General features: G+C 49.0%; 1 protein-coding gene across 2 annotated transcripts in view; it reads right to left on the bottom strand.

The window, feature by feature from the left end:
- Window positions 1-25916, bottom strand: part of KSR2 (kinase suppressor of ras 2) — a 409167-nt gene that overhangs the window by 290669 nt on the left and 92582 nt on the right. The gene's annotated exons all lie outside the window — the stretch shown is intronic.

The following is a 25916-nucleotide window of genomic DNA, read 5'->3' as shown; positions in this document are numbered from 1 at the left end:
TGGATATATGGATGGATGGATGGATGGATATATGGATGGTTGGATGAATGGATGGATATATGGAGGGATGGATGGATGGGTGGATGGATATGTGGATGGATGGATGGGTGGATGATGGATGGATATACGGATGGATAGGTGGGTAACTAGGTATATGGATGGATGGGTGGATGGAGCAAAGGAGAGGACAAAAGAAAGAAGGGTGGCTGAGGGAGGGAGAATGGATAAGTGATTAAATAAATGAATGCACCCCGCTCCCTTCCAACCTATGCTCAGAACACTTGCCCCCTTGACCTAGTCTCCCTCTACCTGTGCTCAGCCACTGCTGAAAAGACCACAGTGTTCACAAAGAAGATGCACAACCCCTCCAGGTGCTAAAGGACTTAAATTTTCTCTCTGTGAAGGCCACGGCAATTCTCCTCTGCAACCTTAGCCAGAGCTGTGGCAACATCCCATCCCTGGGGGGCTGACATTAGTCTGCTCCTGCTTTCCTGTCATAAATAAGCAAGGTAGGGTCAGGCTACCAGGCACCGGGAAGGAGGAAAAAGGGAGATTTTAAGAGACAAGGAGGGGAAAAAAAAAACACTCTAATAGGCAAACAAACAACAACAACAAAAGCATTTTTAAAATACACTGCCTCCTAGGGAGGGGGTCAAGCACCCCACTCTCAAAAAAATATTCAGAAGATGACAAGCGAGAGACACATAAAATCTAAAGGGTGACCTCTGTGAATCACTGCCTGACATTAGCAGAAGCAGGTATTAGCATCTGGCAAGATCTTTTTTAAAGATACACACACACACACACACACACGGAACTGATTAAAGTATCAGGGCTCCCATTTTCTTAGGGAAAGTAGCTCTCTCTTTTACAGATCTGTTCTCAGGAGCCCTGAACTCTACTTTTGACTTCAAAAAGCCGTTACAGGGGCGCCTGGGTGGCTCAGTGGGTTAAGCCGCTGCCTTCAGCTCAGGTCATGATCTCAGGGTCCTGGGATCGAGTCCCGCACCGGGCTCTCTGCTCAGCAGGGAGCCTGCTTCCCTCCCTCTCTCTCTGCCTGCCTCTCTGTCTACTTGTGATCTCTCTCTGTCAAATAAATAAATAAAATCTTAAAAAAAAAAAAAAAAGAAGAAGAAGCCGTTACAAAGCCTAGAGAAGGAAGAAAGAGAATCAAGCTCTGTATTTGTGAACGAGAGAAAGGGGAAGGCATAATTAAGATCCCAGACATTGGAGTCCGTTAACCAGCTTTAAGGCTTAGTTTCTTACTTATGTACCCCTGGCCGTGGCTTAACTATAAGCCTCAGTTTTCTCATCTGTTAAATGGGGATGATAATAATACTTATCACAGGGGCACCTTGGTGGCCCAGTGGGTTAAGCCTCTGCCTTTGGCTCAGGTCATGATATCAGGGTCCTGGAATCGAGTCCCTCATTGGGCTCTCTGCTCAGCAGGAAGCCTGCTTCTCCCTCTCCCACTCCCCCTGCTTGTGTTCCCTCTCTCGCTGTCTCTCTCTGTCAAATAAATAAAATCTTTTAAAAATAAACAAATAAATAATATTTATCACATAAACTCATAGCGAGCAATAAATTAGAGAATCCGTGGATTGTGTCGCTGTGGGTCAACCCTGGCTGTTATTAATGTTATCATAATACTTACAAAGCCTTTTGTATACACCAGTGCCTTATAATTCATTAAATCCTCATAACAACCCCGTGAGGTACTAGGAGTACTCTCCTCACTTCATAGAAGGAAAGATAGAGATGCAGAGAGGTTAAGGTACTTGCACAAGGTCCCACAGCTGGTAGGTGGCAGAGTTCATTCTCTAACCTCAGCCGACGGATGCAGAGTCTACGCTCTTAGCTCCTGTGTTATGCTTATGTGTGACCCTCCCACAGCCCAGTTTCATTAACCCCTCCCCAAGCCAGAATCTCATATGATCTTTCCAACCTCCTCCTAGTGAGATAATATGCAGCTGGTGTTCATACTGTTCCCAAATTACAGACCTGAACCCCAAGGAGCAGAGCAGCTCAGGACTCTCGTGTTAACTCTAGGAGCCATCACCAAAGTCCATAAGGCCAGGTCTGTGTTCACTCCTGTGTTCCCTGAGCCTAGCACGGTGCCTGGCACAGAGGAAGTCCTCAGGAAGTATCCCCAATACCAAAAGTTTCCTTAAACAACATTTCCCAAAGCCTGCTTCTTAAGACTCTTGTCTCAACATATGCACAGGGGAACCAGGAAGCCACAGCCAAGTCCAAGTGGAATCATGCTGTTATAAGTAAAATCATAGCACACAGCAAAGTACTAATTATACCAAGAAGCCCTACAGGAAAGAAATCTGTTTGAGTATTGTTGTTGCTTTTTAAAGTAAAACCCCTAATATCATTTAGAAAATGCTTCCCTGGACAGTTATTTAATTACTAAACCACATTCCTGAGTGCTTACTATATACCAAGCATTTGCTTTATATACTGCAATTCACTGAATTCTTAAAAGAACCCCAAGAAGTGAATGTTACAAGTATCCCCATTTCACAGATGAGGAAGCACAAATCTCCTCCAAACCTCATTATCAAAGCAAATGTACAAACCATGCACCCACCCTTATGGCCAAGCTGTCCTGAGTTACAAGGACAGTCAGCATCCAAGGTCAACTAATTCCAATCTTGCCAGCTCTGGGACCTCTCAGCCCTGACCTCAAGCCCTCAAAGGGCATCCAGAATCCAGACCACATTGCTGTCCCTCTGGAACTTGCCCAGACATTCTATGGAATGCACCAGACTGCAGGTCCTTTTCCCCGGCCAGTCTCCTCACTGCCATCTGTACTCCACTGTGATAGCAGAAACTGTGCCTTGGATAATTCTAGTGCTAACATTTCCATTGGCCTCAGAAGGCAAGGAGAAAACTCCAAAAAGAAGTCATTCTGAAGGGCCTTGGGAGACCTCTGAGACATTTGAGATGGGTATAAAAGTGGAAAGCCACGGGGCGCCTGGGTGGCTCAGTGGGTTAAAGCCTCTGCTTTCGGCTCGGGTCATGATTCCAGGGTTCTGGGATCAAGCCCCGCATCGGGCTCTCTGCTCGGCGGGGAGCCTGCTTCCTCCTCTCTCTCAGCCTGCTCCTCTGCCTACTTGTGATCTCTGTCAAATAAATAAATAAAATCTTAAAAAAAAAAAAAAAGTGGAAAGCCAACCTGAATCCAGATCAGTCAGCTCCAAAGCTACCTGCAGATGAAGTGACCTTGGGGTGCACCCCTCCCCCATTTAATGAATCCCATCGACTGCCCCTAAGCTGTGGTTTGGAGCTAATCACCATGGAATCAACACACGAAGTCATCACTCCTGTTCATAGAGTGCTCCTCTCTCGTGGCCCCTCTATGTCGCTAACCCCACCTCCCTCCCTCATCCCCCAAACCCTCCTCCAGGTTGACTTCCACTTCCCGAGCTGGTCTTGTTTCATCACAGCTACACACCTCACGGCAGGCTATTCCCATACCTGGGAGGTCATGGCCCCCCAGCTTTCAGGTAACTTCCCATTTTTATACCCATCTCAAATGTCCCCTCCTCCATGAAGGCTTCCCAGCTCTCTCCTGTACTCAACCTCTGAAACATTGCCTGCCTCCTCCTTTAAGTCACCACTGCAGTCAAGACGATCCTCTGCCCTACTGCTTTGCAATAATTCCTCAAAGACAAGTAATACTCCTTGTACGTAACATGGAACTTGGCACGAAGAAAAGTGTTTCCTAAATGCATGATGAATGAGTAAGTCAAAGAGCCTCCTTGTTTACAAGCATCAGCAGCAGAAACACCAGAGTGGATCACAGCCATGGACTAGAATGGAGGCTGGGAGGCGTTCTCTGTATAGGACAAGACAGCAATCATTTCAACTTGTGAGCCAAATGGCCTCTGTTGCATCTTAGCTCTGCCCTTACAGAGCAAAAGCAGTCTCAGTCTCTACATAAGTGAGTAGGTATGGCTTCGTCCCAATAAAAGTTCATTTTAAAAAGCAGGTAACTGGGGCGCCTGGGTGGCTCAGTGGGTTAAAGCCTCTGTCTTCGGCTCAGGTTGTGATCCCAGGGTCCTGGGATCAAGCCCCACATCGGGCTCTCTGCTCGGCAGACAGCCTGCTTCCTCCACTCTCTCTCTCTGCCTGCTTCTCTGCCTGCTTGTGATCTCTGTCTTTCAAATAAATAAATAAATAAATTTTTTAAAAAATTAAAAAATAAAAAGCAGGTAACTGACCAGATTCAGCCTGCAGGACACAGTTTGTCAACCCATGGATTCGATTATTTAATTAATGAATTGGATTATTTAATACAACTCAAAGTGGCATAAAGAAGATAGGTTCATCCTTAGCAAGTCATTCTCTCTTTCAAAGAGATCTGGGCCTGGCTGGTAGAGGACAGAAGAAGGGAAAGGGGAAGGAATGGAAGGAGGGAAGGAAGGAGGGTTTGCCAGCTCCAAGGAAAACCTGAATAGTTTCTGGATGATTAAAAAGATTTTCTCAGAAATCCCTGAGACCTCAAGCTTCAAACCCTTGAGGTGGCCATGAAAATAAGATCTAAATAAACTACGAGCTAACGACAGAGTCCTCCAAAGAGACAAAGTTGACTTCACAGACTTCAGATGACAGAGGATATGGGTGTCATGTGGGTTTTATTACCATGTTTTTCCGTTATGACCAATACTGTCAGTCCCATTGATAAATTCTGCCCTGACTGATGACTTAGGAAAGAAAGAAAACAGAAGAGAAAATTAGCTCAAGGGAAAAACTGAACTCGAAGGAAATTTAATTAAATAAATAGATTTCTTGACTGTAAAAGAAAAGAGATGTGACATGTCCCCAAATCCAACTTCCTCCTGTCTCTAGGGGAACCGGCGAAGCATGAAAACTTCAAATATTTGCCCCAGAGCAAGAAACTCCCTGGTATTATTGTCACCACGCCTCTGGCCACATTAAATCACATCTGCCCAGACAGAACTTTTTCTGTTTTACTCTCTTTCCCTTCCCAACAAATGCACTTGGAAAGAAAGTTGGGGTCCTTTCATAGCTCCTTTCTCTTCCCTCCTACTTTTGGGCTGACAATCTCTCTCCACCAACACTGGCTATGTCTTTCCTTGGGTGGTAAGCATCACACCCACCCGGGGCATCTCACTAGAGGCAGGCGAGGGAACCCCTCTTCTCTGCCTCCCTGAGATCACAGCACGTGGCTTTGGTGGCTGTATTTCTTTCTTCGTCTATAAATTGGAGCCATGAACACCAGGCACGTAATTCACACGGAAGACAGCGTGCAAAAATGAAATGGCATCGAAAGAGAAGGCAAGTCACCCTTGCAGGACTGCCGGAAGCATTAAATAAGATCAGACGGGTGAAGACAACGAACAGTAGCCATAATTTAGCTCCATAATAACAGGAACAAGGACATCCAGCAGCCACAGTAAGTCTGTGCCAGCCACTGTGCCTTGCATATTTGATCTCATTTCGTCCTCACAGCAAGCTGAGAAGCAGGAAGAGAGGACTACCAAATTTCCACGCCAGAAATGACGTCACAGAGAGTTCAGAGACTCGCCCAGGGCCACAAAGCAGGGGGATCTCTCACATGAGGCTGGGAATACAGTAGGTGTTTAATAAATGCAGGTTAAAGCTGAGTCCATACATGAACCGCACACTCAAATATCACTGTGTGTTGACTGCCACCACCTCTTTGACGGCTCCCTGGCAACCAGAGGCTCAAGGACTTTATTTCAACCCAGAGAGACTCTGTGTCTGCCCCGATGACTTTGAGGCTACAGAACCAGCCGTCATGGCCCCTCCAACTCTCAGCACTGGACAGCTACCGAAGCACGTTTGGGACCTCACCCTGTTCTGCCCTCACCAAGGATCCAGCAGGAAAGGAAAACAAGAATTTTGATTCTCTTTTTTAAAGGGAGAAACCAGAGAGCTCGAGTGATGTGACTTCCTTTGGTGAGCCAGGAAGCCAGCACAAGGGATCCGAGGCAAGTTTCAGGACCAACTCCAGGATCCTCTACCCTGAGCTATTTCCCCCACCTCTCCCCATGGGACACTGAGCCCACAGCCCCAATCTGAGAGGAGGCTGGTGGGTCAGAGAGAGCCAGGGACATTCTGGGGTCCCCGGAAGCCATTGAACCCGCAGAGCAGTTGGCCAGTGGTGTCCACACTGACCTTTGTCCCTGCTCAGCTGCATTCCCTGCCTGCTTTGCCACTCCTTCTCCAGCTTGCTAACCATCGGGTGGTCCCCGCTCACACAGTCCTTCCTCCGCAGCCTCACCCAAATGCCCAGCCTCATCCCCATCATGCAGATGGGGACACCAAGGGCTGGAAGAGCCAACAGAATTCCCAAGGTTCCAAGCAGGTCAGGTGCAGGAGCCCAGAGTCTGAGACCAGGACCATGTGACAGCAAAGCCAGCACTTAGTAGGATGGTGCTTGTTTTGTGACTAGAGATCCAGGGCGGCAGCTGCCTAAAATCCAAGGCAGGACTCTCCTGCAGGCCTTGACCCCTGACCTCACCTCTCCCTCCAGGCCCACCTGCTGAGTGGCTCTGGTACCGTCTACTCATAGGGCCTCAGATTCCCCACCAGCATCACCTGGACATGGGCCAGCAGATCGCCACCACCCAATGGCTCATGTCCCTCAAAGCCGCGTCCATGTGGAGAGGACCACGGGCTTTCTGTCACCAGACCTCGGGTGACTTCTGCAGAGCACCTGGGTTCTCAGTAAGTGCCATCCCCTTCCTTTCTCGCCTTCAGAGCCTCGGGGTATGGTGTAAAGCAGTGGTCACCCTCCAAACCCCCAAGGGCGAGGCTGACTTCATGACTTGTCTAAGCTGTGCCTCCTCGTGCAAATCCACTCCCCTCTCTGAAGACTGCCTCCTCCCTTTTTATGACAACAGGGCAGCCCCAACCTTACAGAGTCTTGATAAGCATAAAGGAAGGCCATGCTTGGACAGTCCCCGCACACAACGAACGGGTCTAGCGTCACAAAGGCAGGGAAGGGGTAAAAACCTCTTTTCCACATGCATTGGCACTATGAATATTTGGAAAAATCCACCGGACACCAAGCCCTCCCTTCATAAAGAAACCCCTGCTCTCCTCCACTCCAACACATTTGGCCCTAGCCTGATGTCGTAATGTCCGTGTGCCCAAATTTCAGTGTCTTGTCGTAGAAGTGGCTTGAACCAGGAACCCAAAGGGCACTGCTGAATAAAGCCCAGGGTCAGGGTTTATAAGGAATTCCACTTAAATTCCTCTTTTGCCTTCTGGTCTTTAGTACAAGGACCAAAGGAAAGCGGATATAGTTGGGTAACGTTCTGGCATTTTCTCTGCATATTACCTTCTTTCAAAAGAAAAAAAAAAAGAAAGAAACAAAGAAAAGAGATAGGCATGCCTTCCCCCAGAATGTGTATGTTACGGGCTTCAGCACTGAAAGTCTACAGACAGCTTTTACAACACAAAATGGTCCAAGAAGATATTGAAAGAAAAAAAGAAAGTCCAGAAAGATATTGCGGGGGTGGGGGGGACAGGGAGAGTTTTTGAGCTATGATCATTTGAAAGAAAGCATGTCCAGCAGATTTGAGAGTCAGCATTTGGGGAGCAAGAAAACAAAATCATCAGCCCAAGAAGCAAGCAACGAAGTCCAAACACAGCCTGTTCCCTTGGAACCAAACGTAGCTGGTCCTTCCTCTAGAAAGTGCCCCTGAACTCGCTTGGCTACATTCCGGTCTTCCCCCTGGGCCCCTCACCTTCCCCCCATGCTTCCCCGTCTGTGACAAAAAGTCATACTACTATCATGGGTTGAGTGCTTCCTGCAGCATCTGAGGGAGACTAGGAAGCAGGAGGCGGCCCACAGCCCCTGCTGCAAGCAGAAACAAGCAAAGGTGCAGAGTAGCTTCTTATGTTCAAAGAATCCAGAGAAGATGCCACCAGTTGATGTGGGAGCTCGATACAATAATCATGAACTGTAATACCAACTAGAGGCACCGTGAGAGCTGGAGAGCGGTCTACGAGGACGGGGACCTGGTGTCTGCTGTCATTTTGCCTGCCAGAGGAGAAGGTCAAACGTCAGACATGGATGGAATCACTGGGGAAGGATTTTATTGACCATCTTTCCTGCCCCCGAGCATCTTACAGACCAGGACACCAGGTTCAGCCAGGCCATGTGGCTAGTCCAGACTCCCAGAGCCGGAGAAGCCAGGACAGGGCTAGTCCAGGCATCTGGCCTCCCCCCACCCCCAATCCCAGAACAATGTCTGCTCTTGTCCCCTTTCACAGAATCTTTCCTCAAGGAAAAAGATGATCGGGAGCTGTTTACCTGAAAAACTCAAGTTGTAACAAGATCCCTGGGATGAGATGGGGAGATTGTGTGTGTGTGTGCGCGCACGCATACGTGCACACATGTGTGTATGTGCATGTGTGAGGGAAGGAGCCACATCAAAACTCCTAGCTTTCATCTGGTTCCTGTAACTGTGACTAAGAGCCCCTGGGAAAACCTTGCTCTGGGCTTGATAAGCTAAAGCCCAACTCTCAACTCAATTATGGTTTTCTGTGCATTTACAGACCCTCGGTCCGTAAAATCTCCTGGCTTTTGTCTGGCCTCAAAATACTTAAGTTGTCATCATCCGAGCCAGAACATCAACAAGGCAGCGGTGTTCAACCGGGAACCTTTGACAAGGTCTAGAGGCATGTTTGATTTCACAGCTGAATTGGGGGGGGTGGGGGTTGGAGGGATGCTACTGACATCTGGTGGTTAGAGGCTATGGGTGCGGCCAAATGCACTGGACAGCCCACGCCATGAAGAATTATCCATCCCCAAACGTCAACAAAACCCCGACCCAGCCCTGTCCATGCTATGATTGCCAAGATCTCCTTCCGGGAGCCCTGAGATCTGGTGAGGTCTGATGTCATCAACAGACAATGATTACATTCTTAAGCACAGCTCCCCCACCCCCCAAGACTCGAGGCCGTGCTCAGTGAGGAAGGACCACATGTAAACCCACAGATCCCCTGCCTAAAAGCCCCGGGGTCTAGAAGCTTGCTCACTCTGGGGGCATAAATATAGTCCCCTGGTTCTATAAAAGACAATGGGAACTTTTCCAACCTTCCAAATATGTTAAACGAAGACTGTGATTGTTACCTTTTTTTTCTGCTCCAAGATACTAAAAAGGTTGCAAAGCCCCAATCCATAGACCACCAGCTCTGTCCAATTCAGGGGCTCCACCAAGTACTGGAAAAACCCTCAGCTGCCCCCACCCATCACAGCCTCCGCCGCACCAGCTCTGGGGCCCATGGCCATTCGGCTCCTGAGGAACCTGCCTTCCCAAAGGAGGCTGGAAGCAGAACAGGAGAACAGGGAGAGAAACCTTTGACTCGGCCCATTCATTTGGGTCGTAGGATTTCCAACTCATTCCAGCCAAAAGACCTAAAGAAAGGTCCTGCTCGCACAGGGGGAAGCAGACCCAGACAGAGGCGAAAGCGTACAGCATCTCTCTTATTCCTCGTGATGACACCAAATGGTTAGGAACTTTGATGTCTGTTTCAAAGACAGGCTCTGATGGGAGAAGGGGCTGGACCAGGTTCCCTACCGCCTGGGGTCTCCCATGCCAACGGCCGTGTCTCTTATGTATGTGCCCCCGTGGCGGGCTCGTGCAAAGGAGAAGATGCCGATTTTAAATCTGGCTGCTTCTCTTCTTAGCCTTTCTATCAAGAGGCTCTGGGAAGGCTCCTGCCACAGGAGTCACCCCAAGTCTGGCCCCAAGCTCTTTCGCGATGTCTCCCGAAGAAAGGAAGCCACCGTCTCTCTGAGCTGCCTTTGCATCTCTGCCCGCTACTATCTGGAGCCTGCTTTTCAAAGTTGCTGGTTTTCTTCTCTTAATTGGTCTTGCAGCCTGGCGGGGAGACCAGCGAGCGAGCGGCAATGACATGAGCCTCGCAGGGAGGTGAGTGGCGGCAAGACCCCCGTCTGAGCCAACGGGAGGTGGGCAGGAACCTCAAGCCTGCTTGGAGGCTGTGTGGCTAGAAAAAGCTGAGCAGAAGGAAGATTATCAGACAGCGCCTCCTGGCGGCCATCAGGAATCATCGGCACAAAGTGGCCCCGGGTGGCATGGTTCGTCCAGGGCAATAAACACAGGGAAGAAAAAGTATCCAGGGGTTTGCAGCCCACCGGCATCTGGACGCGAACTGCTAGGGTTTATAAAGCAAAACTCCAGCCCTGCCTCTCAACCCCTCCACCCTCCATGACAATGAAGGCAGAAGGCCTCTAGAAGGGAGAGCTTGAAAAACAATGTCAACCTCAGTCACTGAGGGCGTCCTGGTATCTGATTACCGAGCCTGTCCGCCTCCTTTCTCCTCCACAAAGTACCAGACAGAGAAGGGAAAAAACAAAAGCGCTAAAGAAAGAAAATGATCAGATGATAGAACTAAACTGAGCTCTGTGCCCAAGGACAGGGCTGACGTGGAGGCTGGAGGTGGCAACAGGTCCTCCGGTGGCTGGGGGAAGGGCGGCCATATGGAGTTTCCTTTTTTAAGTGACGGGTGAAGTCAGGAGGGAGATCGGGAGCGTGAGGCAGCCCCATGCTCAGAACCCCATTGGGGTAGTGGGTCGCTTCGCAAAATACTAGTTGCACAGCAACTCCAGAGATAATGGGCTGTGGTCCCCGCCACCCAGAGAACCCACAGTCTGGCGGGGAAAGACCAGAAAGGTCAGCACACAGGACACTTCGAGATGAAAGTGAATCCTCTGGATGAGACCGGCATGGGTTTGAGGCCAGGCAGGCTCTATCATGTCCTAGCTGTGTGACCCTGGGCAAGTTACTTAACCTCTCTAGACGTGCCCTTTATTCCTTCCCTTAAGCACACAGTATTGTAAGGAATCAAAAGTCGGCAGCTCCCTGTACACGCCGTACCACTGTGCAAATAGTAATTCCCTCTTAGGACTGAGATCACCAGGGACAACACCCCTCCTCTCCCCCGGGACCTCTATGCTTACTTACTCCCCTCCTCCCTCTTTACATCAGCCTGAAATCTCCTCTGGTTTCGACCACGCGTGCCTTTGTTTTGAGGAGACACTCATCTCTCGCCTGGTCTTTTGCAGCAAGGGCGACCAAACTCTTTCTGTAAAAAGTCAGAGAGTGAATATTTTAGGTTTTCTCGGCCATACCCCGCCATATTGCTCAGCGCCGCTCCTGTAGGGTGAAAACAGCCATGGACAATGCGTAAACGAATGGACACAGTGGTGTTCCAATAAAGCTTTATTTACAAAAGCCGACAGAGAGCAGAATTTGGCCATCTTCAGGAGAATTCTGTCTTATTATCTGCTCATCTCTCTACCCCGTGAGCCCGTCATTGACATAGAGACAGAAATTGTCTTCTGCTCACTTCTCTCTCCCAGGGCAAATCTAAAAATGCTTCCACCTTCCGCTCCAAGGGCACACTTCCCATGATTAAATTATGACAGTTCATTTGTTTGTTAATTCATTTGATGACACTGTGATGAGTACGTCACAGAAAACTAAAGAAGCAGTGTGGCTGTGTGGCCGGTGGAGCTCAGGTCCTGGCCACTGCTGGCGGGTGGCCATGTGACCTGGGGTCACTTGGTTCCCCCCTGCCCCGTGACTTTTTTCTATCATCTGAAAACTGAAAATTGATAGGGACTAAGAGTCCCTATCTCCTGGGGAAGTCCCTTTTTTTTTTTTTAATATTTATTTATTTATTTTAGAGAGACAGAGCGTGCACACACGTGCAGGCAGGGAGAGGGGCAGAGGGAGAGGAAGAGAATCCCGAGCAGACCTCCTGCTAAGCATGGGACCTGATGCCGGGCTCAATCTCATGACCCTGGGATCACGACCCCAAGATCACCACCTGATCCAAAACCAAGAGTAGGATGCCCAACTGACTGAGCCACCCAGGTGCCCCTATCTGGGGGAAGTTCTGGAGCGTAAGTGAAGTTTTCCTTAAAATTAGGATAATACCCGATACACAGTATGCTTTTAATAAGTTATTATTTTTGTTGTCACTAAGAGATGGCGCCTGCGATGTTAGGAATCTATCATCTGATTTGGGATGTTTCTATATCAAAACAACTGCGAGATAACTGCCAAGATGAGAGCAGGGGCAATCAAGGCAGGCTTCCTGGCAGTGGTGGCATTTAAGCTGTTCAAAGCATCATTAGGAGTTGCTAAGCCATGGGAAGGTTTACTTCAAAACAGGCAGGCAGGAGGTTTTCTCTTTTGAACAGATGCAAGCAGGGGGTGTAACAGGATGCCTGGGTGGCTCAGTCAGTTAAGCGTCTGCCTTTGGCTTAGGTCACGATCCCAGAATCCTGGGATCAAGTGCCTCATTAGGCTTCCTGCTCAGTCTGTTTCTCTGCCCCTCCCCAGCTCATGCTCTCTCTTCTCTCTCTCTCTCTCGCTCATTCTCTCTCTCAAATAAATAAATAAAATATTTAGAAGAAGAAGAAGAAGGAGGAGTGGGGTTTAATAAGTAGATGAAATCATCGAAGTCTGTAGGGTCTGAACATCAAGCCCCACCAGGCACCAGCAGCCGGGAGGAACGTATGGCAAGAGAGACAGATTCGAGGAGGAGTTTTTTCCCTTCGATTTTGTTTTTCTTTGAAGTTACACAACTACTTGTTTCTTGCCCAGAAAGATAGAAAATGCAGATAAGCAAAAGAGAAATAATAATCACCCCCCATCCAAGACAACTATGCTGAGTATCCAAGTGTATCTCCTTCTAGAATTGTCTTCTATGTATCCGTTTTTAAAAAACTAGGTAACCTGAAGGGACACCTGGGTGGCTCAGTGGGTTAAAGCCTCTGTCTTGGGCTCAGGTCATGATCCCAGGGTTCTGGGATCAAGCCCCGCGTCCGGCTCTCTGCTCAGCAGGGAGCCTGCTTCCTCCTCTCTCTCTGCCTGCCTCTCTGCCTACTTGTGATCTCTCTCTCTCTCTCTCTCTGTGTCAAATAAATAAATAATCTTTTTAAAAAATTAAAAATAAATAAAAACTAGGTAACCTGAAAATTTGGTCAAAACTGTGCCATTTGGGGGCATCTGTCGGGCTCAGTGGGTTAAGCATTCGACTCTTGGTTTCAGCTCAGATTGTGATCTCAGGGTCCTGGGACCCCGCAGTGTCAGGCCCCTCTTTCAGCGGGACGTCTGCATGAGGGTTCTCTCCCTCCCTCTGCCGCTTCCCCACCTCGCTCTTTTACACTGTCTCCCTCTCAAATTAAATACATAGAATCTTAAAAAACAAAACAAACAAAAACAAACAAAAACCCAGTGCCTTTTCTTCCCCCTTCCCCAGACAGTAGCTTGAGCGCTTGTCATACAAGACACTGTCAGTATTCTGGAAAATAATTAAACAACACAAAAGGCCACCTGAGTGCAAAACCTAACTGTAATGAACTGGAACTATCTCCTTGTTTCCAGTAATGCTGTGTCAGAGTACTGGGGCATTTGTGGGGCGTGGGGGGGGGGGTCAGGCGGAGCAAGCGGGGGGCACAAATTTGGTTCCAAATAATACCACCACCTGAGAACACTCCTCTCCACTCCCCCGACCCTCCCTACATTTACTGCACTTTTCACATATAATCACATACCCAAGGATCAGAAACCCACTCTCTCCCAGGACCAGTGCTAAGAATAGGGCAGAAAGCCTTGCTGGGAGAAGGGAGACCCTCCCAGGCCTGCAAGGCTCTGGGGACTTCTGACCCTCCACACCCACCTCAGGGCAGTGTCCCAGCTCTGCAGCTCTAGGATTTGACCTGGAGGGGCTTTGTGGCCCCCCATCAGCATTCCCAAATACCCCCACAGTAGAAGGTGCTCGGCGCCAAGTGGCAGGAACAGGTACTGCAGTTCCAACTCCAGCTCTGCGGCAAGTCGGAGTGGCCTTCTGCTGGCCTCAGTTTTCCCGCCTGTGAAATGGGTGCTCATCCTGGTCTGCCCACCACCCATACGTCCGTGAGGATCGAACAGGATCATCTGCAGCCCGGAGGCTTCTTAAAACTGAACGTGCTCTGTGAATGTGCAATGCACTTGTCATTTAGTATTTACATATACGCTCTAAAAAATGTCTTTTTCTCTTCTTTCTGGTTTCAGCTGCTCCACCCCTGTGAGCCCCACAGAGGGCCGCGCACTCCAGCTCAGCGAATGGAAATATACGCACTGCCCCCGCCAAGGTTAAGGAGAAAGCCGTCCCCACCCACAACCGGGGTTCCAGCCCTGGCTCTGACACACTCCTGTGTGAACCTGGCCAAGAAGGCTACCTCTCTGGGCTTCAGTTTTCTTACCAGTAAATAGAAAAAATAAGCATCTAAGCCTCATGGGGTTGTTGAAAGCGTCAAACGAGCCAGTGAGGCTGGTCAATTAGCCGGCACATCATTGCTCTTAGTAAGAACCCAAGTGGTATCTGCTCTTACTATGATCATGGACCACCATCAATCACTTAATCGCTCAGCGACTACCTTCTACTCGACAGTTCTGAGCCAGGCTCTGGAACCGTGCTGTCACAGTAGTTCTCAAAGTGGTGTCCCCAGACCCGTGGCAGCAGCAGAAACGGGAACTTCTTAAAAATACAGGTGCCTGGGCACTTCCCCAGACCAGCTGAAACAGAAAGTCTGAGAGCCCTACTGGGGATTCTGGTGCACATTCAGCTTTGAAAACCACTGTTCTGGCAAGGAGTAGAGAAACAAACCAATAAATAAACAAATAGGAACCGTGAAGGAAATAAACAGCGTAATGGGATTATGAGTGGCTGAGATGGACGTGGGATGCTCTGGGAAGGGGGCATTTGAACGGAGACCGAAATGACAAGGAACCAGTCACGGACAACATTCCAGGCAGAAAGGATGACCTGTGCAAAGGCCCTGAGGCAGGCTTTTCAAGAAAAGCAATTAGGTCAGGGTAGCTGGTGTGATAAGTTAATGAAGACATCTGAAGATGGACCAACCGGGAGCCTGGGGGAAGGAGCTGGGGTCTGATTCTCAAATGGAACCGTCAGTTTGGGTCTGATTTCTGCTCATCTGATTTAGTGGACACAGAACCCACGATAATCAAACAGTGCAGCCCCTGCCGACTACACAGTTCAAGTTCAGTCTCAGTTCTGTGCCCAATTCTGCTCTGTTACCTCCCAGGTGCAGGGAATTCAGAGAGGGAGGACCGTGGCTCAGATCAGAGAGGCCAGCTGGGAGCCAGGTTCCCTTTGTTCTCACTGGGGGATTCCTACAAAAGCCAGAGCTGACCGCATGAAGTGGCAGGGGGGTTCAAGAGAGGGGCCAAAGGTGGCCAACAAAAAAGTAAAAGTAGCAGCTATATCGGGAAGGGCAGATGAAGCCCTGGACGAGTTTCTCAGCGGGGGTTCTGCTTCCCCGGCTATAAGGCAAAGGCCAGGGGCAGGATGGGTGGGGGACTGACTTAAAAAAATAATAATAAAGATAATCATAGCCAGCCATGTCCTAGGCATGCAATTTGTCAGACATCAGGCTAAGCGTTTATTGGTTAACTCATTTCTTTTCTGGCAACAGCGCCAAAGGAAGATACTACCATTTTACAGATGAGAAAAGTAAGGTGGAGTTAAACAGGGAGAGTTGAGGCCAAGCCCAAGGGAGGCAGGACTAAGGCATGAAGAAGGGAGATTGAACAATGGATTGAAACTTGCCCCAAACCAGCTCCGTTCACCCTTGACTTATGAGTCGAACAAAATCAAATCAAGACAATTCCCTTCTTAAAAACCCTCCAACAGCCCCCTACTCTGCTTCAAAGAAACCCGAGCTTCTTGCCATGATCCTGAGGGCCCCGAGAAGCTGGTCCTGTCTGCCTCCGCTCCCCTGACCTGCCATCCTGCTGCCCCCGCTCCCTGATCTATACTAGTGTGTTGTCAGCTTGGCGAGATTCAGGCCCCTGTGTTTCCAAAATCCTGTCTCTGTAGAGTCCCAGGTTAGAGCTGTCCAACGTACAAAATTTGGGACGTGCAAGAAGCAGCAGCTATGAGGCCCTGAGACGCGGGTTAGGGACAACAGGGGACAGATGTAGAGGTGCTGGTCTGGTTTCTCCATAGTCATTCCCACTCTGGGGCCAACTTCTCATCCTGACAGTGGGCCTCGGTGACCACACTGACCTCAAATCCAACACCAGACATGTCCCTGCAAACCCACAGAAGCAACAGCTCCAAAGAAACAACCACCCTCCATGAGCGTCTCCTCTAGTCCCTCTTCTTGGTTTCCCTGCAACAGATGGATGTGCTGGCTTCCAGAGGATTCCAACAACCCAGGCTGGCTTACCCACATCAGGGCAGGTTAGAGACCTTTCTCCGAGTCCTCAGTCTCCCCTTATGAACTTCTGCTTCCCCAGTTCTTCCTTTAGTTGTATAAGGTCTGTACACCTAGGATAAATTCATTTTCCCATTATACTCACAGTGGTTCTCCTCTCCAACTGACCCTCACTGATATAGTTACCAGCAGAAGGAACACTGTACCTATTCCAGAACTGGCTTCTGAGATACCTGACAGCTTCCCCTTTCTCCCTCTTAGAACGCTTATTCTTGCTATACAAAACCCAAGCCACACAGAAAGGCAGTATGTGGGTGCCCCAGCAGACAGCCTGAACTGAGTTCCCCCTCAACAGCCAGTGCCAACTGCCGTCCGTGTACGTGCGCCATCTTGAATGTTCCAGCCCAGTCAAGCCATAATGCAAGGTACCAAGGATCGACCCCACTGAGCCCAGGCAACCCAGACAATCAAGAGAGAAAACAAAGCAGTGGTTGTTTTAAGCCACTGAGTTTTGAGTCAGCTGTCACACAGCAAAGAATCACCAGAGAGAGCACATGCCATGGTTCAGCTGTGAGAGCCTTCTTTCTGCTTCTTCAGAAAGCTTTGGAGATTGGCATGACCCATTTGCTCTTCTCAGAAGGCGCTCTCCCAGCTCTTTTCATGGCTGGTAAACCTTCTTGTCATTCAAGGCTTAGTTTAAATGTCACCTTCTCAGAGATGCCCACTGGGATGGTCTGACGTGGCTAAGCCGGAGTCCCCAGGTACTCCATCCAACATTAATCTGTAGGTTGCTTTACAGGTATTTTGTGGATGTGATTAAAGTCCATAATCAGCTGACTTTAAATCAGGAGGATTACCCTCAATAATCTGGACGGGCCTGATTCAATCCTTCAAAAGGCATTAAGAGCAGAACAAAGGCAGCCGGCCCTTCCCGATGGGCGGGCCCACCCTCCCCAACAATGAGGGCAGGGAGGCGATCCCCGCCCTAATCTCTTAATACATTTATCCTCCTGGGTCTGCTTCACTGGTAAACTCTGAATGACACCCCCACCGCGACCATCCCATCAAAGCGAGACACCCGGTCACCCTCCTGTCACCGTATTTTAATTCTCCGCATAAAGCCGATCACCATTTGTCATTTTTCTTATCATTTTTCTCAACTTAGTCTAGAACAGCACCATCTAATAGAACCTTCTGCGGTGATGGGGATGTCCCAGAACTCTGCTTCTCCCGTAGGGTACCCACTAGCCCCACGCAACCATGGACCACTAGAAAGGCGGCTGGTGAGACGGATGAAGTGAATTTTTTATCTTATTTCATTTTCATGGGTATCACATGAATCTAGCGGCTGCTCGACTGGGCAGCGTGGGTCTAGAATACAAGGTCCATGCGAGCCGAAAGCATGTCCAGCTCTCACTGTGTCCCTGTCCCCCATGGTGACCGAGACAGGAAGATCGGTGCTCACGGAGTGAATGAATGAGGCGTTTGTAAGGTTGCATTAAGTTTCTATCACTTGCCATGGAGAGACCCAACATGGTGCTCCGTGTGTGTAAGGGGTTCCTGAGAACCCACAGCTTGGGGCTGGAGAGTGTACCAAGAGGGGAAGAGAGGACGTCAGCGCTGGAACACACCAGACCCTGCAGGCTTTGGGAGGGGCCCTGCTCTCCCTCGCCCTACCCAGTCATCCCAAAGTTAGAAGCAACTGGAACAATAGGGCAATCAAGACCGCTCTTACTCTTTGTTCTAGTCAAAGGAAGTCTGCTGGTGAAGGCAGGGTTCTAGTGGGCTACGTTGAATACCCCAACAGGGAAGGGGAGAGATAGAGAGAGAGAGAGAGGGCGCTTCGAGGCTATTTCCGGGCCATTCTGCAGCCTGTCTTTTCTCCTGGCTGCCAGTCTCCCCTGGCCATGCAGGAGGAGCTGGAGAGCGCCTGGCCAAAGCCCCTGAGAGGCCCCTGGGGTCTGGAGCTACCTGCCTGCTCATGGCACCCTGGCCTCCTCTCTGGCCCTGGGAGGAGGGACAGAAGCAGAAAAATGTTCATCTTTAGCCCAGAAGGCTGGCCTACAGCCTGCAGAGCTCTGATATGGATCAAAGACGTGCTGGTTGCTACATTCTTCAAGGGCCTCCTGACTGCCTGTGCACGGCTTAATGTCAAGCTCAATGATAAGCACGAGAAACATCCCAGGAAAGTAGCTTCATGAGTAGAAATTCGAAGACATTTATGATCTACCTCCGGCACATCCCTTCCCCCTCGAGCACAAAGCACATAATCACCAGCTTCATACAGCCAAAGGGGCCACTTTCTCTGCCCACGGGCCCTGTCCCTGTGCTACTTAAGGAAACTTACTAAGTTGCCCCCTATGGCATCTGGAGAATTCCTTCTTGATCTTTGAGCTCCACAGTGCTGCAACGTGTGCCTGTCCAAGCCTCCTCCTGTGCCTCCTGGCAACTCGCTGTGAGCCACCCCTCCCCCACACGCTGCAGCCAGAGGGCTTGCTTGCAAACGAGACAGCGACCCATGCATCTTCTACTCCACACCCCTCCATGGCAGCTCCGTGCCAAGGTCCACAGGCAGAGGCCGGCCCTCCTCAGCGCTCACAGTCACACGGGTCTGTCTGAGCCTCCCACACTACACTCTATCTCCTGGCATGAGGCACTTCTGCATGCTCCCACCACCCACCCCCACCCCAGTCATTAGGAGAACTCCTCCTCCTGCTTTGGGTCTCAGCTCCCCGCTGAAGCCCTGAGAAAGTCCCCAGGCCCTGGAATCTAGCACCTATATATCAGTGCCTGATATATACCAATGCATGATAAGTGCTAAATAAATGCGCAAGAAAGGAAGGAAGGAAAGCAAAGGAAGGAGAAAAGCAAGGTCTTCCATTACCTGGGACCTGGATTTTTTCTGGGGAAGGAGAAGATGCAAATGACTGCCCATATTGGTCTGAAAACAGACAAAACCCCAAGAGAAGAAGGGACAAAGTGGAAACAGAAGAGAAGGAAAGGCACAGCATCTGCACTGTGGTTTCTGAGTCTTGTCCCCCTGGGGTCTTCTCTGATAAGCAGTTGTGATCTAGGGAGGAAAGTTCTAGGAGGGAGCCTGTGGTTTTCGGGCCTGAGGCCGCCAATCTGGGGCTGGCGGGACAGTGGGGGATAGGGAGCAAATGGCAGGCACACACTCTTCTGCAACAATCCATTTCACCCTAGGACCTTGGCTCTGCACTGACCATGATGGAGAAAATGGGTGCCATGGAAAAATGCTTGGGCTATAATGTTCTTGGTCAGGGGAAAAGTGGGCCACCCCTAGAGAACAGTCAAGTCAAACAGAGGGGGGAGAATAGGTTCTAAAGAAGAAGTTATGTTGAGGGAGAAAGTGGCTTAGAGGGAAGGGAAATCAGAGAAACAAAGAATGAGAAGCATGATTAAGAAACTGAAGGTCATGGGCCCTTTGGAGAGAAAAAGAGAAGAGGATGGCAAGAAGGTAGAGGGAAAAGAGTTGGGGGCAGAGAAAAGCTAGAGGACCCTGGTGACGGTGATGATTGTGGTGATGTTGGTGGTTATGGTAAGGTTGGTGTTGATGAGGATGATGATGGTGGTGGTGACGTTGTATATGGTGGTGTTGATGGTGTTGTTGATGGTGGTGGTGATGGTGATGATATTGGTGTTGATGGTGTTGATTGTGGTGGTGGTGGTGACGATGGTGGTGGTGATGGTGACGATGGTGGTAGTGATGTGGGTGGTGGTGGTGATGGTGTTGATGGTGTGGATGGTGGTGATGATGGTGTGGGCGGTGGTGGTGATACTGATAGTGATGATAATAATGATAATGATGGCAATGGTGTGGACAGGAGTGATGGTGATGGTGATGGTATGAATGGTGCTGATAATGATAATGATAATGACAGTGACAATGATAGTGGTGATGATGTTGGTGTTGATGGTGGTGGTGATGGTGTTGATGGTGATGACGATGGTGGTGGTGATGGTGTGGATGGTGGTGATGGTGTTGATGATAGGGATGATGATGGTGATGGTATGGATGGTGGTGATAATGATGATAGTGATGATGATGGTGGTGATGATGTAGTAGTGATGTTGACAGAACTTCAGCGGCAAGGGTGGTGATGACGAGTGCAGGATGGGGGTAGGGATGGTGCTAATGATGATCATGACAGTAACAGTAACAATAAGACTCATGACGTACCCAATCCAAGTCAGGCCCTGTGCTTTGCCTGTACCATCTCCTGTAACCCTTCCAACAACCAAGGGTAGAAATCATCATCATCTTCATCCCACTGCTTAGGAAGCTAAGCTCAGAATCGTGAGATGCCATACTGGAAATCACATCGCTGAGAGGTGGCAGGCCCAGGACTTGGCAGAACCGGAGTTTATCCAGATTCCATACCATTAGCAAACAGTGAAGGCTTAAGAAGGGGAAAGTAGAAAGGAAAACTGAAGAGGATGGAGGCCTGCCCTGACCACACTATTTAGCAAGACAACCTCCCCCCTTTCCCAGGGCGCACTGCCATCCCTCCAAGACTGCTCAACTTTTCTTTTTCTTCCCCCCACTGCACTTATTCTAACATACTTCACAATGCACTTGTTTACTATGATTATAACACATCATCTGTCTCCCCCACCCCCGCTAGAATGGAGAGCCCTGAGGACAGACGTCTGAGCACGCATTTTCAGAGATCAGACTGGTACCTGACATATTGCAGGCATTAGAAAAATTTTGTTGAACAAACGAATTTTTTTGGTTTCAGGCCACATCTGATATAACAAGAAAAGGTTAAGATATCATGGCTTTGGGGTCCCCTGAACTTGTTGAAAGGACAATTGAGGATTCTTTGGATTCGGGCTAAGGCTGATCTAACAAGCTCTGAGAATGGAAGAAGGGTTCATTTCTTCCTAACCTGGGGGCTTCTTGGACACTGGGAAACAAGGCTATCCCCAAAACCGAGGGAGAACACTAAGATTAGAGTCACACGTCTGAAATAAAGGTCCCCCAATGTTCTAAGAGAGAGACAGAGAGGCGGAGAGTACACATTTCCTCCAGGCATAAAGCTTGCTTGTCTCCGTCTGCTTCCATGAGTTTCTCCACACAAGTTGTATTCCTTCAGTCATTTAACAAACATGCTTTAAGTCACCAGTATGCAACAGAATTTTTTGTAAAGATTTCATTTATTTATTTGAGAGAGAGAGAGATCCCAAGCAGCGGGGAGGGGTAGAGAGAGAAGCAGACTCCCTGCTGTGCAGGGAGCAGGACATGGGACTGGACCCCTGGACCCTGGGATCATGACCTGAGCCGAAGGCAGACCCTTCACCAACTGAGCCACCCAGGTGCTCCACACCAGAATTGAAAATATCTGACATCATCACTGTACGAGAAACCAGCCCTCCTGGTGAGAGCTGGGGTTACCAGGGCAAATAAATATGGGATGACGCTTAAGAACCAGTCTCATAGGAAAGACAGTACTGTGTTCCCTAGTTTGGGATAACATTTTTGGTTAACGTGTAGGGCAGGAAATGATGGAATCATCTAGCTCCCAAGACAGTTAGAAGCTTCTAGGAACCAAAGATCATATTTGAGGGAAGATTTAAAAGGATGGCTCACTGCTTCCCCCTGGTGGAGACCAGTAGCAAGCACATGAAACGGCTTCCTGAGTCTTCCCTCCACAGGGGAACCCTGAGTCAGAAGCTAGGCTTGTAACTGCACCTGCCCCACGGGAGGTCACAGTCAGATGAGAGAGGAAGGCCAGGAAACTGACAACCACTGTAAGACATGGTCAGCTGGTGGCAGAGCATTCATTCATTTGTTCGTCCATTCATTCATTCATTCATTCAACTAAGTGCAGAGGCTTGGAGGCAGGGGTTGGGCTTGAGGATAAACAGGGATTCACTGGGAAAACAAAGAGAAAGGGAATTCCAGACCGCGGTGCCGGGAGCAAGATGTGAAATGCATGCCTGATCCAGAAAATTCTATGTAACTAACAGACTTAGCCAACAGTTAAGGCTTGAAGGGGAAATGGGAACAGTTGGAGCTCCAAAAGGAAGCCAAATCCTGAGCTTTCTCTGCAACCCATGAGAAGGACCACGTACTTTAAGCCCCTGGTGATTTGCCTGGCCTACATGTGGAAAAAGGTGCATTAATTCAGAAATATTGGGGAGCCTGGGTGGCTCAGTCAGTGAAGCATCTGCTTTCAGCTCGGGTCATGAACCCAGGTTCCTGGGATCCAGCCCCGCATTGGGCTCCCTGCTCAGGGAGGAGCCTGCTTCTCCCACTCCCTCTGATGATTCCCCTGCTTGTGTGCTCTCTCTCTCTCAAATAAAGACTTTTTAAAAAAATTCTTTTAATCCAGGGGCACCTGGGTGGCTCAGCGGGTTAAAGCCTCTGCCTTCGGCTCAGGTCATGATCCCAGGGTCTTGGGATCGAACCTCACTTCAGGCTCTCTGCTCAGCAGGGAGCCTGCTTCCTCCTCTCTCTCTGCCTGCCTCTCTGCCTACTTGTGATCTCCATCTGTCAAATAAATAAATAAAATCTGTTAAAAAAAAAAACTAAAAAAAAAATTCTTTTAATTCAGAAATGTTTACTAAGTCCCTACAGTGTATCAGATATTAATATCAGGCCTGGGAATAAAACGATGACCAGAAAGAGGTCCGATCCTTGCCCTTTTGCAGCTTATGGTCTGGTGAGGAGACAGACGCACATGTTTAAAAAAAAAAAAAAAATCACTCCTCCCAAAAGGTTAAAATTTAAATTAAAATGTGATGAGCAAAAAAAAAGTGGTGAGCAGCCCCGCCGCAGACAGGAAAAGCAGAAGTAAAGTATGACTCCGGGGAAGTTTGGAGCTGGGTGAGTAGATAAGACGGAGTTAGGGGTCCCCAGAAAAATGAAGACAAAATGCAGCTTTCTCAACATCAGAGAAGTCACGTGAGGACCCCGGCTGGTCTATGAGCGATGCCTGGCCGGCACTATTCCCACAAGCACATTTCTCGCAGAACTCCCCGGGATGCATTAAAATTGCAGGGAAAAAAAAAAAAATAGACCTCAACAGTTAATGGTTTTCAGGAAACAAAAGAATGTAAAAAAAAAAAACAAAAAAAAAAAAAAAAAAAAAAACACTCCCAAGCCAGGACATAGTCTGACCACAGCAGAGACAATAAATCCTCAATAAAGCTCCCAGTGCTTTTTCAGAAGTCAAGACTGACCTACTGCCCATGCTTGGGTCATTTTTGCAGGATTTAAACCCCTTTGAGCGCACAAACACGGGACTAAGTGCAGGCAGAGCACCGACGAGCCGACCCGGGCCGGTCTGTGACTTCCACCAGCTAGGAGCTGGACTCCTCTGTCACCTCAGGATGGCTTCTGCCCCAATTCTAGACCAAACTTTCCTTTGCCAAGTACCTCTGTGTATATGCACGCACTGGCAGCTTAAAAGTCCCCCAATTTTGCTGTTCGGAGGGGCTGTGCTCAGCTATCCCCCTGCCTCTTTCCTTATAAACAGTCATACAAAGTTCTTTGCTTCCAACACCTTGGGTTGTGTGACATGATGCATGGCACTGAGTTGAGTGGCTCCCCATGCTGACCTCAGCACCAAGAGCCATAGGATTTTGACAAACGTGCAGGACTTGGCCACCGCTGCCAAAGTCCCAGTGGCCCTAAGGCTGGAAACGGAGCAGGACATTGTAGATGGGATCTGAGCTGCCTAGGAAGGGTCAGTAGAGGCAGGAGGATGAAGGGGAGTGGAATTTGCCACCTCAGAATATATCCCTTTGGCAGAAGGGCTATTTTAGGCTGATTATTTTGAAGAAACAGCAGACAGAGGGGAAGCTCTGGTACCTGAGTAGAAGTTGTACTTTTGTAAGACATTGACATTGATAAGGGAAACCTCCATGGATAAGGGTGTCTCCAACTCGGTATCAGAAGGGTGACTCTTAAATCTCTAGAAACTTCTATCAGTGGAGAAGGCAGAGATTTCTGTACAACCACCTTCCCCTTGTTGATTGTGTTTTTCCTGGTCACCTCCCATAAAGGCCTCCCCCCACTCCCTGAGCCTAACCTTCTCTTTTGACTTTAGCTAGAGATGTGATTTAAGGTGATGTCTTAGGGCTACTCTGAAGAGTTACTCAGTTTCCCCAAGGCTCTTCTACACATACAGGAGGTATGCATGTTAGCAAACCTCTGTTTTCTCTTGTTCATCTGGTGGTGGTCTCATCTAAGGACCCAGAAGGGTAGAGAGAAAAAAATTTTCCCCCACGAGGATCAAAGAGATCCCTGTCTTTCAAACCACGGCTCACAACCAGTAAGTGAGGCGTGACCTGAAAGTGATGGGTCATTACCAGCATCGGGTAAATGATACGGAATGAAATAGAATGCAAAATACCACGTATAGTAAGAATGAGTTTGATGCCAATTCTTTCTTTCACGAGACTCATTTCAGGTGCGTATGTGCATAGGGGTGTGTGTGTACAGAGCTGCCAGGTAAATCTGATTCATTTCTGTACATCTCAACCAAAACTGAAAACCAGCGGATTAGAGGCCCTCACAGGGTCTCGCACAGCCCAGGATGTCACGAAGGGTGAGCGCTCAGCCTCGGGAGGGTGGACAGAAACACCTGTTTTGGGCAGAGCAGGAGGCCAGCTCCACTTAGAAGAACTTCACCAAACTCTGATGGGAAGATATAAACTCGGAAAAGCAATTAAGAACCTAACCTTAGTGCTCACTCCCGAGCATTACATGGGGCAGGGGTGGAGGAGAGGCGAGAGGTAGAAATTGATACAAACTTTCTGGAAAGCTACTTGGTAATGTTCACCGGACTATCTGGGGATATTTGGATTGGGAGGAGAGAGGATGATACCGATACCAGATCAATGAGCTGCCAACATCCTTCAATGAGACCACAGCCTCTGACTCAGGGTCCCTTCTGAGGATGACCGTAGCTTTGGTAAGAATGTGCCAGCAAGAAGGACTACCAGAGGGCGTGCACGGGGGACTCGGGCCAATGACCTGTTTCAAATATGTTCTCTCTTTCATTCCCTGCTACATCTCAGCCCTGCTGGCGCACAGCAGGCAGGAAATACCTGTTGAATGTTCATGCTGAACCCAGCAAAGGCTTCTGTGGCTAAGCAGCAGCCTCACTGTTCCAGACTGAGGTTCTACAGTGACACCTAGTGGCGGAAACCGAAACAACCATGCCGATGGACCAGATTTAGCTCATGTTTGCAGAGCGGATCCCTTCCAGCTACAAAGGCCCCAGAATTTGTGGGGGAATCATGAGGCTAGAGAGAAGCAGGGAGACTCAAAAGGAGCTAATAGCGGCAAATGGGGGTTTGAGCGATTAATGGGAAAGGGCAAAGAAAGATGATGTGAAAAAGAAAAACAAAAAACAAGCGTCCGATGTCTAAGGTGCACACTGATTCAGTCCCTTAAGCGACCGACTCTTGATTTCCGCAGAGGTCTTGATCTCAGAGTGGTGAGTTCAAGCCCCACATGGGGGCTTACTAAAACAAAACAAAACAAAACAATCTCCAAAAGGAGTCTTCACCCTCACAAGACAGCAAACCCAAACTTAAGAAGTTTTAACCTCTGAGGAAACAACCCTCTCTTTTGTTTTGCTAATAACTCCCGTGCCTCACCCTCTGGCCTATA

Source organism: Lontra canadensis, unplaced genomic scaffold, assembly GCF_010015895.1.
Source record: "Lontra canadensis isolate GAN:19392208 unplaced genomic scaffold, GSC_riverotter_1.0 scaffold58, whole genome shotgun sequence".
Classification (NCBI taxonomy): Eukaryota; Metazoa; Chordata; class Mammalia; order Carnivora; family Mustelidae; genus Lontra; species Lontra canadensis.
Note: the sequence above shows the minus strand (reverse complement) of the source record. Positions and strands in the feature narration are given on the sequence as shown.